This window comes from Falco peregrinus, chromosome 4, assembly GCF_023634155.1.
Source record: "Falco peregrinus isolate bFalPer1 chromosome 4, bFalPer1.pri, whole genome shotgun sequence".
In the NCBI taxonomy this organism is placed as follows: domain Eukaryota; kingdom Metazoa; phylum Chordata; class Aves; order Falconiformes; family Falconidae; genus Falco; species Falco peregrinus.
Window position 1 is genome coordinate 59,540,494 of NC_073724.1, and position 15,195 is coordinate 59,555,688.

Genomic DNA, 15,195 nt, shown 5'->3' on the forward strand with positions numbered 1-15,195 from the left:
AAAAAATCTTTTCGGAAAACAAAATTGTTCTCACAGAAATAGTCACAACATAGCTGTAAAACTGCAGATGGGAATGTTTGTGGAGAAAGAGAATAGTGGATGAGCAAAACACCCTTCCATACAGGTAAAATGCATATGCATTCTTTCAATATATAAATAATTTCTATTACTGACAGCTGTGCTGTTCATAATTTCTCAAAGGTACTTCTCAAATCAGCAATTATTTTACACCAAAGTGTTTACTAATTGTGATCTACCCTCACAATTTCTGTGTTAGGTTATGATTTGCAAGCAAATAATACAGTACAATATATGAAAGTGTAAAGAAAAGAAAAAAATCCTACATAACTGCTGTGTGAACACAAAGCTATTGAATGATGATTTATGCCTGGAATAATCACTGCCATGAGCCCCTTTGGAGCGTGCAGCTGGAATTAGAATTCCTGAGCAGGAATCCTAACTGAAGGGCTGCAGCAAGGTCTGTCTTTTTTTTTTTTTTCTTCCATTTTTTTTCTAAAGAACAAAAAAACCCGTCTCTCCCTGTCTGGGCAGAATGGTACTGTCCCAGACAGAAAGGTCCCCATAGGCCAAGCTATTCATGTAGCACCAGGCTGCTGGAAGTACCAAGCTATGGCAGGGATGGGGAGCAAAACCAGGGAAACAACTGCAGTGCCCGCATGACAATTAGCATGATACAGATTGGCTTTGCTTACTGGTCCTGAAGGAAGAAAGGGAGAAAGGAGGGAAGAAAGAAGAGAAAGAGAAAGAGAGGAAAGAGAAAGAAAGAAGAAAAAGAGAGAAAGGCAAAGAAAGAATAGGGAAAAAAGAAAGAAGAATTAGGACTACGTAAGGCAATATTTCAAGACTTGAAAATTAATCACAATTAAAAAAGACGAGGCAGCATATCAGTCTTTATCCCAAGTTATTTTGTGAAGTAATAAAAATGTTGTTCGTTATTTTGTTTTATAGAATATTCAAAATAATTTTTAAATAAACTTGTGAATCAATTCGCTGAGCATATGCAAGGTTTCCTGCCTGACTGTCTCTGAGTGCTTTTTTCTTTTTTCAGGCCTTTTGTGACTGTTTCTCCATACTGTTTATGAAGACCGCAATTGCACCTGTGCTACTTTGACAAAAGGATTCATTTTAATGTTTTCATTAAAAATCCCTATAAATGAGGACACCACCAAAGAAAGCAGGTATACGTGAATTCACTGAATATTCTCCAGTATGTCAATAATAAAAACGTTTTTCAGGGTAACATTGCAGAGTGATGTATGGGGGTTTATGCACATCACTGCTAGTAAAACCAGTAGGAATAATCAATGTATATATCTGCATGCTGAAGGAGAATAGGAATGACTAGTAACCATCTTTTTATCATCTTCCCTGAAAAAGCACATAATTTTTCCGACAAGGGAAAGATCATGAAAAATCATGTATATAAGAAGTGGGTCCTTAATTCTAATTTGGATTATTTTAGTGGTATTCCAGTCTGCAAAGCAGTAATCATTCCCCTGTTTCTCCCCACCCCCTCACACTCTGCTATTCATGATTTTCCTGTCATGCAGACATCCCAGCTGTGTTCTCTCCTTTATTATTTTATTCCACGTTTTATAGAGCACTGTATTTTCACTTTTGGTTAATGTAAACAAAGAAATCAGCTTAAATTTCCTGTGATCAACAATAGTTTAAAATATCCTTATGATGGGTTTCTTAGTCTTTAAAAGCTTTCACCTTTTATAATCTTTAAGCCTCACTAACCATTATTACCCTACATATACAATCACAGTAAAAGCTTTGCAGAAAGAAGAGTGCCAAAATGCTTGGCAAACCGAACCAACTTAAGAAAATAATCCTACTAAACTTTATATGTGCTAAATACATGCATACAGATTTATATGCATTCATATAGAGATGCATCTATACATGCATATATAGAAATTTATATAGACATTTCTATATAAAGGCTTTTCATTTTTTGTGATTGATACCTTAAACCGCTGTTGGTCTCCTTGATATCCAACGATACCTGGCAGCTCTCTGAATATGACCAGTCATGACATTTCAGAACGCGTCTCCTGCTGTCCTTGGTCTCTTTGCTCCATGTGGAGTGAGTTGCTCCAACTGATCTGATTAACTTAGTATTTACCCCAGCTAAGGCTTGGCATCCATCACCTTCAGTGGGGAGGCAAAAGGGGAAGTTTTTTTGAAAAATCCATCAGACTGATGCTCAGAAGCCAAATGTCTTAGTGTAACATGGCATTATGCTGCATAAGGGCAGGTTCACATGGTTAAGCTGACAGGACTGGCTGACTCACTGAACCTGGGCTCCTCTTCTCCTCCATCCCAGGTACACGCTGATGTCCCTTCACTCACATTGGCTCTGCAGCTTGTTTGATGCTGCACTGAGATCACTCTGCTGGCAGGAAAATCCCCAGATGTAATGGTCTGGCTCAGAGGGTCATGGCCAATGGGTCATGCTCTGCCTGGGTGGTGCAACTAGGTAGGTACTGCAGGGGTCTGTCCTTGGACTTGTGCTGCTTTACTTCATTATCAGTGACCTGAAGGAGGTGACAAAGGACACCCTTGTTAAGTCTGCAGATCACATGAAATTGAGGGAAGCATTCAATATGGCCAGTAGCAGGGTGTAGGGCTGCCATCCAGAGAGACCTAGACAGACTGGAGGGAGGGACCAACAGGAACCTTGTGCAAGGACGGGTTGTGCACTTGGCAAGGAAGAGTCTCATGAAATGATAAAGGTTGGGGAAGAGACTACCTCAGGAGCAACTCTGGGAAAAGGGCCCCATGGGCCCTGGAAGCTGGGTAGGAGCCTAGGAAAGATCCCATTACTCCACTACACCTACCAGGTACCTACATTTATCAGTCTTCTTACCAAGGGACAGGGAATAATGACTGGATGCTTCCCTGGAGTTCTTTTTCACTTTATGAATGTAGGTACGAAGAAGGAAGATCTTAGCCCCTCTGTTCTGTAGTCTTTGAAGGCTGTTGAAGTCTTCACTGTTTGTTTGTCTCCACCTCATAAGCAAAACAGGCTGTTCTGTAACTGTAACCTGATTAGTAATTATAAATTAGTATTTAATCAACTAGTAGTCCACCTGCATATTTTTTTTTTCACAGGTTACAATTTAATGTCTGATTCCAAGTCATTCATAAAATTTTTAAAAGAGAAACTAGGCTGAAAATTGACCAGCAAAAGATAAGAAATTCTGCTCATTAATATTTTCCCCTATGTTCTGTGATGTCTCAGCTGGTTTTTAATTCATTTCATACATATATATTTTATGAAGTGCTAATTTTAAATCAGAGTATTGTGTAATACTAAGTCTAAATCAGACTCCCAAGAAACTAGAGAAATTATATTATACCCATTCAGTCACCCGTACCAGCTAAACTGTCAATGAATAATACCTTGTTGATAACAGGCGTATCATGTGGTGATGAATACCACTTATACTAAATTGGACTTTCAATTTTAGACTACACCTTTTCCCCCAAACATACACACCCACAAAGAACAGATTTTTTCCTTCTTCACAATATCTACTCTGGATACTTGAAGCCAAATCCCTCTCTGTAAAGCTGATGGATGGGTAGCTCAACTCAGGATCTAAATGGAATCTTTTTAGCTACAAGATTGCCACACCAGCCTCCTGCCACCTCTACTCCCAGTAAGTATTTCTGCACAAGAACATTTTCTTCCATCTCAACATCTTGCAAGAAATTAAGTCTAATAATTAGAGTAGCACAAAAAGATGGGTTAGATGTTAAGCTTATGGAGGAAATATTTTGATATGGCTCCCCTCTTCCAAATTACCTCTCATCTTCCTCTTTTCTTTTCATCCTCCTCCAAGCAATGTGATATGCAATAGATGAAATAGATGAGTAGGTTCTTTGTGACTCAGAACCTCCCTAAGAGAAAAGGGAAAATGTCTGTTTTAATTTGCTGTGGGAATATACTGACTCAGCACAACCTCATGCCACTTCTCACTTCTTTCCTGGCCTATGATCCTCATCTAGACACTCCTCCACTCCTTCCCTCCTGGACTGAGTTAGAAGCCGTTAGCACTGCATTTCCTAATTAGAGGTTTTGTGGCACAGCCTATAGTGACAGAAATTGGCTCGTATTTACTGAGTGCTATATGTAACATATCTGCAAAAGAATCTGAGAGACAATTTGTCATAGCCAGCCTGCTTAAACACGGGCACTTTCAAGGCAGCCTCATCCATCTTCCATGAAGACTTGATGGTCATAAAACACATTGACTACTGTGGGATACAATATATATTGAGAAAGCTTTCTCTTGTAACCAAATAATATCCCTTTAGCTGAAAACAAAAATTTACATCTTGTAACAGTCAAATGTCCACAGGCATGTTTTCCTATGTACTATCTGGAAATAGCTCTATTGGAAAATGGCAGTGTGGGTTAGATTCAGTATCTGAGATGCCATTTTCACTAATAGTGAACATAAGTGTAAATAAAAATACCTTTCTTAAAGTTTTGACAAAATATTATTTATGCATTTCCCACTGTCCAGCACAGGACATCAGGGATGGATTCACTCTTTATTTTATTCATCACTGTACCACTGATTGCCAGAGGCACCATTTCCTAGTAAGACAACTTCAGAAAGCTAATTATGGGTGATATGACAAAGACTAAACCCCTAGCAACTTGGATGCCTCCCCGGGGAAATAGTTATTTAGTACTATAGCAGACTATTCTGTGCTAATTGTCTTGGATCTAACTACAGTTAGAGGCAATGTGATGTCCGTGATTCCTGAAAAGTCATACTCTTTTTCCTCTTTCAGATTTTGCAGCAGGTTGATCTAAGACTCCTCTCTTATGGCTGTTTAGTGAAATCCCTTGCTGTTGTGGTCTCAGTCCAGCTAGCATTTGAAAATTGCTGCAGAATTAGCACCCTGGATGCTTTTAGAGTCAAGTAACACCAATCACTTGAAAAACTGTTCTTCTGACTTCCTTTGAAGACTCCTATCAGCACAGAAACAACTGTAGCTTAATCATCGTTTTATTTGAAAAAGAAGAACACATATTTACTTTGATTACATTTTCCAGTTCCTGAAGGCCAGATCCTGTTCCCACTGGTGTCTGTGGCAAAACTCCCATTAACTTCAATGGCAACAAAAGCAGCCACTTAGTTTGCATAATCTGCAGAAAGTAAGTATTTTAACATTTCTTATCTGTGATATTTAAGTAGCTAATAAAAATGTTCATCTAACACTGGTTCATATTTATTTAAGCTGGTAAAAAAAGTGACTTTCAAATAGGACAAAATATAGGACAAAAACATTCTGTAAATGAAGACTCAATAAATAAAGCAAACTTTTCCCTCTTTTCCTCTCCCATAGAAGAGCATATACTCTTTAATAATGTCACAGAAATATTGCTGTGAACTCTGAAAACAAATAAAATGTACTTATTATGGAGATAGAATGACACATAATGCCTTCAAGTCCTGAATTCTGCCACTATGACACATGCATATATATTTATGTAAGGAGAAGGTAAATTGACAAACTATTCGACTTCAGCATATTTCTGCAAAAGCCATCTCAGCCCAGTTGCTAATATGCTATTTATCCATTAAAGAATGTTGCTATAGTTACAATATCTATTGCAAAAATAGTCTGGTAATGTGAGAGAGTAGATGAAGAATGCAGAACAAACAAGCTTTCATATTTCTAGTGCTTGTATTTTTTTACTTGTACATGAAAGTTAAAAACTTGTAGTTAAAAACCATTTTACTGTTGGCTCTGTTTTGAATTAAAGCTTTAGAACAGTCCTTTGTACTCAGTGGACCTATTTTCCTCTACATCTGGTATTACAGGAGCTAATGTCTTTTACTCAAATAAAGACTCCAGTATAAGGGTTTCACTAAAATTTTCACTATAGGAATTTTATGAGTGATTACATAGGAAAAGTAAAATGTCAAGATCTGACTTAGTCGCCCTAGATCTCATCTGGAAAATCAGAAGGTGTAAACACCATTTTTTACTGATAAACTGAGCAAAACTGCTATATTTCAGTCCAGAGCTACACCTTCACTGCGTTCCACATGAAAGCATACTAGAGCTGTTTGATCTCCCCACCCTAAACTAGCTTTGGTGATATCCTTTAACTGTATAGGAGAGTACCTACGCTGCAACCTGACTGCTTTGTCTTGTGGTAGTTTTGCACCAGAATTACAATGTGCAGCATAGCTATGTCTAAGCAATGTGTAGATAGATACAGTGGTTTGCCAGACACTTGCTAACCTTAAAAACCTCTGCTGTCTAAAGGGTATTTTTTAAAAAAGGGAAAAATCCGAAAGCAATATGTCCTTTATTAGTAGAATACTAATAAAGTAGTTACATCAGTCTTAAACCCAATTTGGTATCAAAGATGTTTTTCCTCTGTGAGGTTTTTTGCACTCATTCTGTTTATCAGGCAAAGAGAAGTGGTTGAGACAATGTTGCTCTCAAAGTAATCTTGAATACTTTGACCCTTCCCAGCTGAAGAGAGAAACTGGAAGGCATGTAGGTAACATCTCACTTGGATAACCTTAATAAAATTTAATCCAGACAAGTTTATGGTACTTTCGTTTGGAATGTGACCCATGTAAATAGGAATTGAGGATATATATACTGAGGGTTTTAAACACTATTGCTTATCACCCTACATAGCGAAGAAAAAGAAGTCCTAAAGTGAGGTTATGTCTATGTTATCAGATGATTTAGCTGCTCATTTCATCCCCTGGTGCTTGATCATAACACTGCACAAATGTCATTCCCACTATGGTCTCTGTCTTGGAAAGACCCAACTTAGTTCCCTCACAAATAAAGTCCAGGCTGGGTTTGTGTTTTCCTCAGGCTTCTACCACTGGGCACTAGGAACAAGAGCGTTGCACGTCCAGGGCAAACGCTAGGCAGTGAGAATGCAGCAATCTGCTCTACAGAAGGACACGGTTGCTCTAGTTTCTAGAATACATGTTTCTTTGCAGCCCTTGTTTTAGAGATACAATCATTTGCTGGGGCAGATGCATTTAACAGTGTAGATTTAAGCTGTTGATTAGTCAGAATTTACTCTCTCAGGGCTAGAAGACTTATGCAGACTGCTACCTTAGCACCTGCACCTGCTCCTTTTGCCAGTAGTTGTATCTGAAGTTTGGCTGTTGTGACTATCCCAAGGTACCAGCTCAGCTGAATGCAGTATCTTTTGCCCAGATCCTGCTCAAGCCTGGCTGAAATTCACAGGCCCCTGCCTGCATCACCAGAGACGCCCAAATCATAGAACTATGCCACATGAAATGGCTTTGGCAGAAAGAACAGCAGCTGCTCTCATTGGGAAATTAACTGGTTGTGCCTGTCTCTCATAGCTCTGTAGCCAGAGGATTTAGAGTGGAAGAAAGGAATTTTATGCCTTTGGTTTCTTATGCAGATGCCCTAACCATGAAGCAGTGAACAAGGTGTAGGTGCATAAATGCTCCACCGCTGTTACGGAGGGTGTGTCCATCATGTCCCTGAGACAGGGACACAGCAAGCCAGAAGCAGCATGGTTAGATCTCAAGACATGCATTTAACAGAGCCTGACATAATATATTTTAGCAGCGGGCTGTATAATGCAAAACACATAAGCAGACTTGAGGACAAGGCTTAGAGCACAAACAGAGAATAAACAGCTTTGGAGGCATTTTGTGTAGGAGAAAACTTGTGTGCAGAAGGGGATGGACAGTTGTTTCCTCACTAGTAAAGACACTGAAAGACACTGAAAGAATAGTATTGTGTAGGATGGTGAACCATTAGCCAAAGATGTTGCTAAGTTTAAGTTTGTATTTGGCTCCAGGGACTGGAAAAGTTTGGTTTTGTTTTATCTAAGGAAGTCAGCATAACCTATAACCCCCCAATTAATCAGTTAGCATGATCCTGTATTTACCCTACTGCATTCACAGTTTAGATCATGCAATCCAGTTCTGTATGGGCGTCCTTCAGCTATCCCCAGTGGAACTGAGGGACAGTCTGCTTAGCTTAAACATACTACTCTGCCAATATATCTGCACAGCTTTTGGAAATGATGCAGATGCCTCTGGATGGTACTGTATGGCTTTCCTCCACTGACCACTTTCTCCATTGTGCCCACTTTGTGGTATTTTGAAGTTGCTGGATGGAAGGAGAAAATTGTGCGATAAAGTGAAACCAGCTATGCATGCCCTTAGGTATCTGCTATTGGGGGACTGGTGGTGTGCGAGGTAAGTCTCTCCTCAGGTATGACAGCTTTTGTGTTCCATCCCTTCAGTCTGAATTCATCGAAGTCAAATCAACAACAAACCCGAACGTTGGCACACCTCCGTTGTCGAGCTTTGCAGGCTGAACTTCAAGGCTCCTGTCAGGCTTTGTCCCCTGTATGACATCAACTAAATATATATGAATGTTCCCTCACCACCCACCTGTTAACTGCCTCACCTCCTACTAATCCAGAAACTACAAAAGGACACTTCGTTCTCTCTTGATATATTAGTCATTTATTATTAGTTTAACCTGTGCTTACAGCATTTCAACATATCTAAAACCCACATGCCAGAACTTCTAAGTAATTTCAAATTATTTTTTTCCAAATAATAGCCAATGTTAGACGAAGTACTAACAATTCTGTCAGCTTCATATGCCATGTGTTCCTACATTAATTGATTACTTAATGTGAATAAAGCAACAAATGCCAATACAATAATTCCTCTCAAATCCTTATAATTCTTTTGTCTTAGTCAGATTTACAAGATTTTTCTTGTAGTATTTGCTGATCTTGACAGGGAAGCCTGTAAATGCAGTGAATGAAAAATACAAACCCCTCCTATTTTAATACAAAATTCTTTTATAAAAATATTGATACTATTTTTAATTATTCTGAATCACCTATTTCATATGAACTGAATACACTCTACTGTTTCACATTAACATTCAGGAATTGTGACCTGTATTGTTTAAATGTTCTTAGTAGCTACTTATCTGCTTTAAATCTCAGATTTTCCCAAACCAGCAGGGTTTCATTATTATCACAGTCTACTATTTACATACTGCTTTATTATCACTGCCAGACCTCACCAGCTGTGTTTTCTCATTTGGTTCCTTTCCTTGATCTCCGGTTTCAGTACCATCTGAGGTGGAACCGAACTACCAGGAAGCGCTACTCTGCAAGCGGTTATGATGTCTGATATCTGGGCCTGAGGCACCTCTGACCACTGGTCAGCTCAGAGCCACCTTTCCATGCTTAGTACCTCTGACAGCTATTTCTCACAGAAATGCCACTGTACTGTGGATGGCTACAAACCCCCCCTGGAGCGATGTGTATTAAACCTCCTCCACCTGAGAGGGTCTGTTTGGGAGAGAGGAAATACGTCCTTGCTGCTGCAGCAGATTGGTGGACTGCAGTGTTTCATCATTATCTAACAAAGACTGTATTCTGATGATAATCACTATTGGAAAAACATGGGAAGTGGCCGAAAAGAGATACTTATTGGGGGTCTGGGAAATGTACTTCGAGGTAGCTGGTGGCAGGAGAATGAACACAAATTACTCAAGAGGTAGATCTACATTAGGCACCTTTTACGTAGCAGTGTAGCCACAGACAAAGAGCCACTTGGTCAAAGAAAGTGAACAAAAAATTCATTGGAAACATAACAGGAATTTATGTGCCTGACAGGAGATGGAAATCCTGGCTTTCTCTCAAAGCAATTTATCATACCAAAATGCACACTGCAACCCAGTCTTTTATGTGGATGAACTTCCTTCCCAGAGAGTCTGGGAAAAACTTTGCCTGTCTGACCACGGACAGGTTCTTGCTCCTTTATTGATACCATGTATTGCAAGTAACAAACAGCAGGCTGCTGTGCTAAGTAACTCCTATTCCCCGCTCCTGGGAGGAACAGTGGCAGCAGTGGCAGCTAGCACTGATGCTGCTAAGCTACTGTGTGACCCAGCTCATCTCCAGTCCCCGTCCTTCAGCCTTCAGCCTTTGCTGTGCCAATGGGATAGTTGAGGGGCTGGTGCTATCTCCTATGCTCAACTATTTCCAGAGCTCCAGTATTGGAACATGTGCTTTTTGGCTCTCAGCGCTATGATGATTCTGGCGCACTGCTAATAGTGTTAGAAAGTAGTCTCACATGCTGCCTTTCCCTTCAGCTCAAGAAGCATTTAATTATACTGTTTAACAAGCTTGAAGAAAAGTATTTAAGAACAGTCAGAGAAATTAAGCTTATATTACAGAAAACAGGCAGAAATAAAAATGAAAAGCTAATGCTTGAAAGCTTCCTGAAATCAGAACAGGCTATCTATGTACTTTACTTCCATTCCTCTAAAAGGGGTAAGAAGAATAGAAAAAAGATTTCCAATCTATGAACATGTAGTTTTCCATTTGGCTGCTGTCATTAGTTTCCTGCAGACCAATAGAGCCTTTTGTTTGTTTATGAGAGCTAAGTAAAAAAGGTATTTGAACATTGGCATATGGATAGACTAGGGTTTGACACCATCCTTTCAGACAAGTGTTCACACTAACATCCTCCCAAATCTTTTCAAATATATCTATTATTTAAATATAGAGCAATTCATCCTTTAGGGGTTGGATCCTTGAGGAATCTGCCTAGTGATTTTCATTAGGTGGTCTCTTCTGTTGCCCATGTAACCAAGCATCCTTGCTGGCATTCATTCTGCATCAGGTCCCTGATGCTAGCTGTTCCCTCCAAGAGTCCGAGACCTACTGCAGAGGTATAAAGGTTTACTTCTATCCAGCAACAGCCAGTGACAAGGTTGTTTTCTGACCCTTCAGAAACTGTAACTAACACATGGGGATCTGTTTATACCTTGACCTCATTGTGAATTTATTTTCAATTGTATCTAAAACAGTTCACCACATAGCATTATTGCTAAGTTTACCTGTGGGTGTGGTAATTAAACATCTATACAGCACTGCAATTCTTTTTGTAAGGATACTAAAAGGTTGAGAAAGCAGGTGATACTGGGCTTCTGAGTCCAATGAAAGGTTGGAGATTTCCCTGTCTATCCTATCATGGCTGTGTGGGCTACAAGTCTCTGATTTTTCTGGTAAATGATTTTATGAGATTAAAACTGCCATTGGTTTTTGAGTCGTTGTGTTACAACAGCACTGCAATTTAGCAGGAATTTGCAATTGCCATGAAAGTGTGGGAGCATCAGGAAGATCAGAACAAAGGCGGATTTGGAATAGACTGAGGATATAAAAATCTATTAAAGACCTCTCTCTTTTTTCCTTCAAGTGAAAAATCAATAAAGTGGTATAAGACAGATAGCATGAAATGTATAACTCCTAGACCTCCAATTTATGCAGAAAGTGACCTTGACCTATTCTGCAATTTCCTACATTAATTTATTATGTATCTCTCCTAAGCATATCACTACAAACCACAATGAAAAACAAAACTTAAGAGCTGGATGTGTTTCCTTTCTTTTGAAGAAGCAGACTTAGCATGGAGTAAAAGAACTTAAGTTATTGTTTACAGCAAAGGGGGGGAATATATTTTTTTACTATTACAGTCTGACTAAAAGATGATTTATTATCTAGAAGCTAGCTGCAGAATACATTTAAGAATCATATCACTCTGAACTTTGTGAAATGTTATTGCTGTCTGTACTTTTCTACTTCTAGCCTCACACTGCTTTCTGCGATATTTTCATGAGTATATAATCATAATGAAAACAGGAAAAAGACAATGTGAAAACAGTTTTCCAACCACATTTAGTTCTTCTAAAAGAACTAAATACCTACATTATCAGTTGTAGATCAGTTTATTGTATAAACTGCAATCAGAGGAAGATAATAACTTCCTCTTATATTGGCCAGGTAAGACACAAAAGTTAACTGTGCAATTCAGGCTATACAGTGGGCAGTCAGTTGAGTTTTGAAGTAGACCTCATTGCTTCGTGCCATTTATAATGAGGAGGCTTTGAATGAACGTATGAGATAAAAACTGGGAAGTTCTGTTTTATAGAATCATAAAATGGTTTGGGTTGGAAAGGATCTTAAAGTTTCAACCCCCCACCATGGGCAGGGACACCTTCCACTAAACCAGGCTGCTCAAAGCCCCTTCCAGCCTGGCCTTGAACACTGCCAGGGACGGGGCATCCACAGCTGCTCTGGGCGACCTACTCCAGTGTCTCATCACCCTTATCATAAAACATGTCTTCCATCTGTCCAGTCTAAGCCTACCCTCTTTCAGTTTAAAACCATTACCACTAGTTCTATCACTACCCTCCCTGATAAAGAGTCCCCCCCAACTTTCTTGTAGGCCCTCTTCAGGTACTGTAAGACCTATAAGGTGTCCCCAGAGACTTCCCTTGTCTAAGCTAAACAATCCCAGCTCTCTCAGACTGTCCTCATAGGAGAGGTGCTCCAGCCCTCTGATCATCTTCGTAGCCCTCCTCTGGACTCACTCGAACAGGTCCATGTCTTTCTTATGATGGAGGTCCCAGAGCTGAATGCAGTGCTCAAAGTGGGGTCTCATGAGAGCAGACAAGAGGGGGAGAATCACCTCCCTCGACTTGCTGCAATGCTTCTTTTGATGTAGCCCAGGATGTGGTTGGTTTTCTGGGCTGCGAGCATATATCGCCGGCTCATATTCAGTTTTTCATCCACCAATACCCTCAAGTCCTTCTCACAGGGCTGCTTTCAATCCACTCATCATGTAGCTTGTATCCATGCTTGGGATTGCCCTGACCCAAGTGCAGGACCTTGCACTTGGCCTTGTTGAAATTCATGGGGCTTGCACTGTTTCTCATACTTCCAGGCAAACCTTTCCTATGCTGTCTAAAACTCATCTAATGCCCAGGCAGTAGTCCATTGCTTTCCTTTCTAGGGCTGATTTAGCCCTTTGAGTGCCTCTTTTCCTGAGGATCTACCTTAATTTGCCCATTTTGGGCTGGTGAGTCCTGTCTTGTCAGTGACATTATTGTGGGCCAGATTTACCCAGCAATGTACCCTTTTTTTAATGAGGAACCCTCCAGGTGACTGAAGTCATCAGGAGGTACCACCTTTTTCAAGTGTTACTAGAACACAGGACAAAAACCAAGAGGAGGCAACGATTTAAACCTATTCTTATTCACAGCCAGACTTCCATAGCCACTGGGAAAAGGCCCTTGGTGATTTTTCTTTTTAGTTGCAAACCTGCCAGAACAGTGGCCAAGCTTCAAGAGAAGAGCTAAAAATAATTTTCATCCAGTACAAGCTCTTCACCAACAGAAAAAGCAGATGCCTGACAATGGGCTGGACCACCCCCTTGAGCTCCCTGAGTTGCCTGTGCAGATGGTACCAGGGATATGCTGAGGTGTCCACACTGTCGCTCTGCTGGTTTCCACCTCTCCCTTTTGACAGACCAGAGAATCTAGGCAATTCTGTTCAGGCAGATTAGATGCTTCCTCACCCTCCCCTCCAATATCCACCCTCTCCCAGGGGCACCTGCCTGAGATGAGGCAATGACTAAATGAGGTTGCCTGGATTATCAGCCTGTTCAGGTTATTCTGCTAAATACACTGTCATGATCTTACAACAGCTCCAGTTCAATTTGAATATGAAAAAGTCTTGACACTATTGTGCCTGAGGGTGACAGAAGCTGGTATTTATCAAACCCAAGTTTCTATTTTCAAGCATGAGCACTAAAAGTAACTGCTTGGGTTTTATTCTATAGCATTTCAATTTTTTCACCAAACTGAACAAGCAGGTAGTGTAAAACACAAGATACTTTTGCATGAAGAGCAACTACTTCCCAGAACAAGTTTTCAGAAGGAAATTCAAAATCACTAGTAAAGGGCATGTCCAAAAATAGTTGCCTGTTATCGATCCTCAGTGCTCTGCAGATGGGAGGCTGACAGGGAAAGTGTCCCCCTGTGTGGGTATGATGGGGTCTCAGATGCATGGGCGCAGAGCAATGTGAACTACAGCCAGCTTTGAATCTGTGCTGCATGAATACCCATCGCTTCTTAAAATCCCCAAATCTGCTCGGCGATTTGCCCTCGATTTCAACAGGAGCAGGATCATGCTCTCTGAGGGCGCCTGAGAGCTGCTCTGCACCTCCTGTACAAAGCCAGCACATTCATACTGGGAGCACTGTCACTCCTATTCACTGCCCGATGCACTAAACCCCAGGGAAGTTGTTTCTGGGTCAGTGTCTTGTGCAGTTGTTCCAAAGTCCTGGTCAGGATTACGGAAGGGACAGACTCAAGACTTTCCAACTGTTTTCCAATTCCCCACCTTTTGCATGCTGGTTGAAATCTAGCAGTTTTACCCCTCAACCCAGCCTTCTGCTGCAGTATTGATGGGTGCTCCCCTGGCATTTGGGGGATCTATAAATCACACACATCTTTCACTTTTTCTATTAAAATGTAACAAGCATGTGAAAAAGACGGCGTGTATTTTTGCCTGACCCAAATGGAGCTTCAGAAGAGCAGCATCAGGCCCGCACGGCTTACATTTTCATGCCAGCAGAACGAACGTCAAAACCCAGTTTTCTTCCAAGCTAACCACATGCAAAAGCAGGGCTGCTTCGGCTGGCTGGAAACAACAGGTATAAATAACCTCCTGTGCCCTACAAAGCAAGAGCCTGGAAAGGCTCCTTGGGTTGTTTTCTCCGCATCAGCCTATGAGCTCGGGGTGTTTTAATGCTCTGTTGATGCCACAGGAGCTGATAGAAGCAGGGACAGATTACACTGAGGAGGAGGTAAACAAGTTGTTTACAACTCAGCAGGGCTGCAGCGTATCCTCCCTACATCGGCTGAAAGGCAATGAGAGCATTGGACACTGGGCTGCTGATGGGAAAGAATCCCTGGAGCTGCCAAGCTCTGGCTCCAGAAATGTCTGTGGGGCTTCAATAACAGGAAATCACGTGTGCTGTCATTATCAGCTGCTGAGCGAGACAGATGCACCCAGATCAATATCAGTGTCCAATATCAAAGAGCTATTGTGACGGTACCCAGCGTTTTGAACTCAGAAGAACAACAAAACTATTTTAAATGATTAGGGCTGGCATAAATCCCCTGACTCTCTTCTCTGTTTTGATTTTGTTTTTCCTTTCTGAGGCAGTGGATTCATCACCATTAAAGGAACTGAAAGTCCTCTCTGCCCAAAGTAACTTTGATCATTATTGATCTAATTAA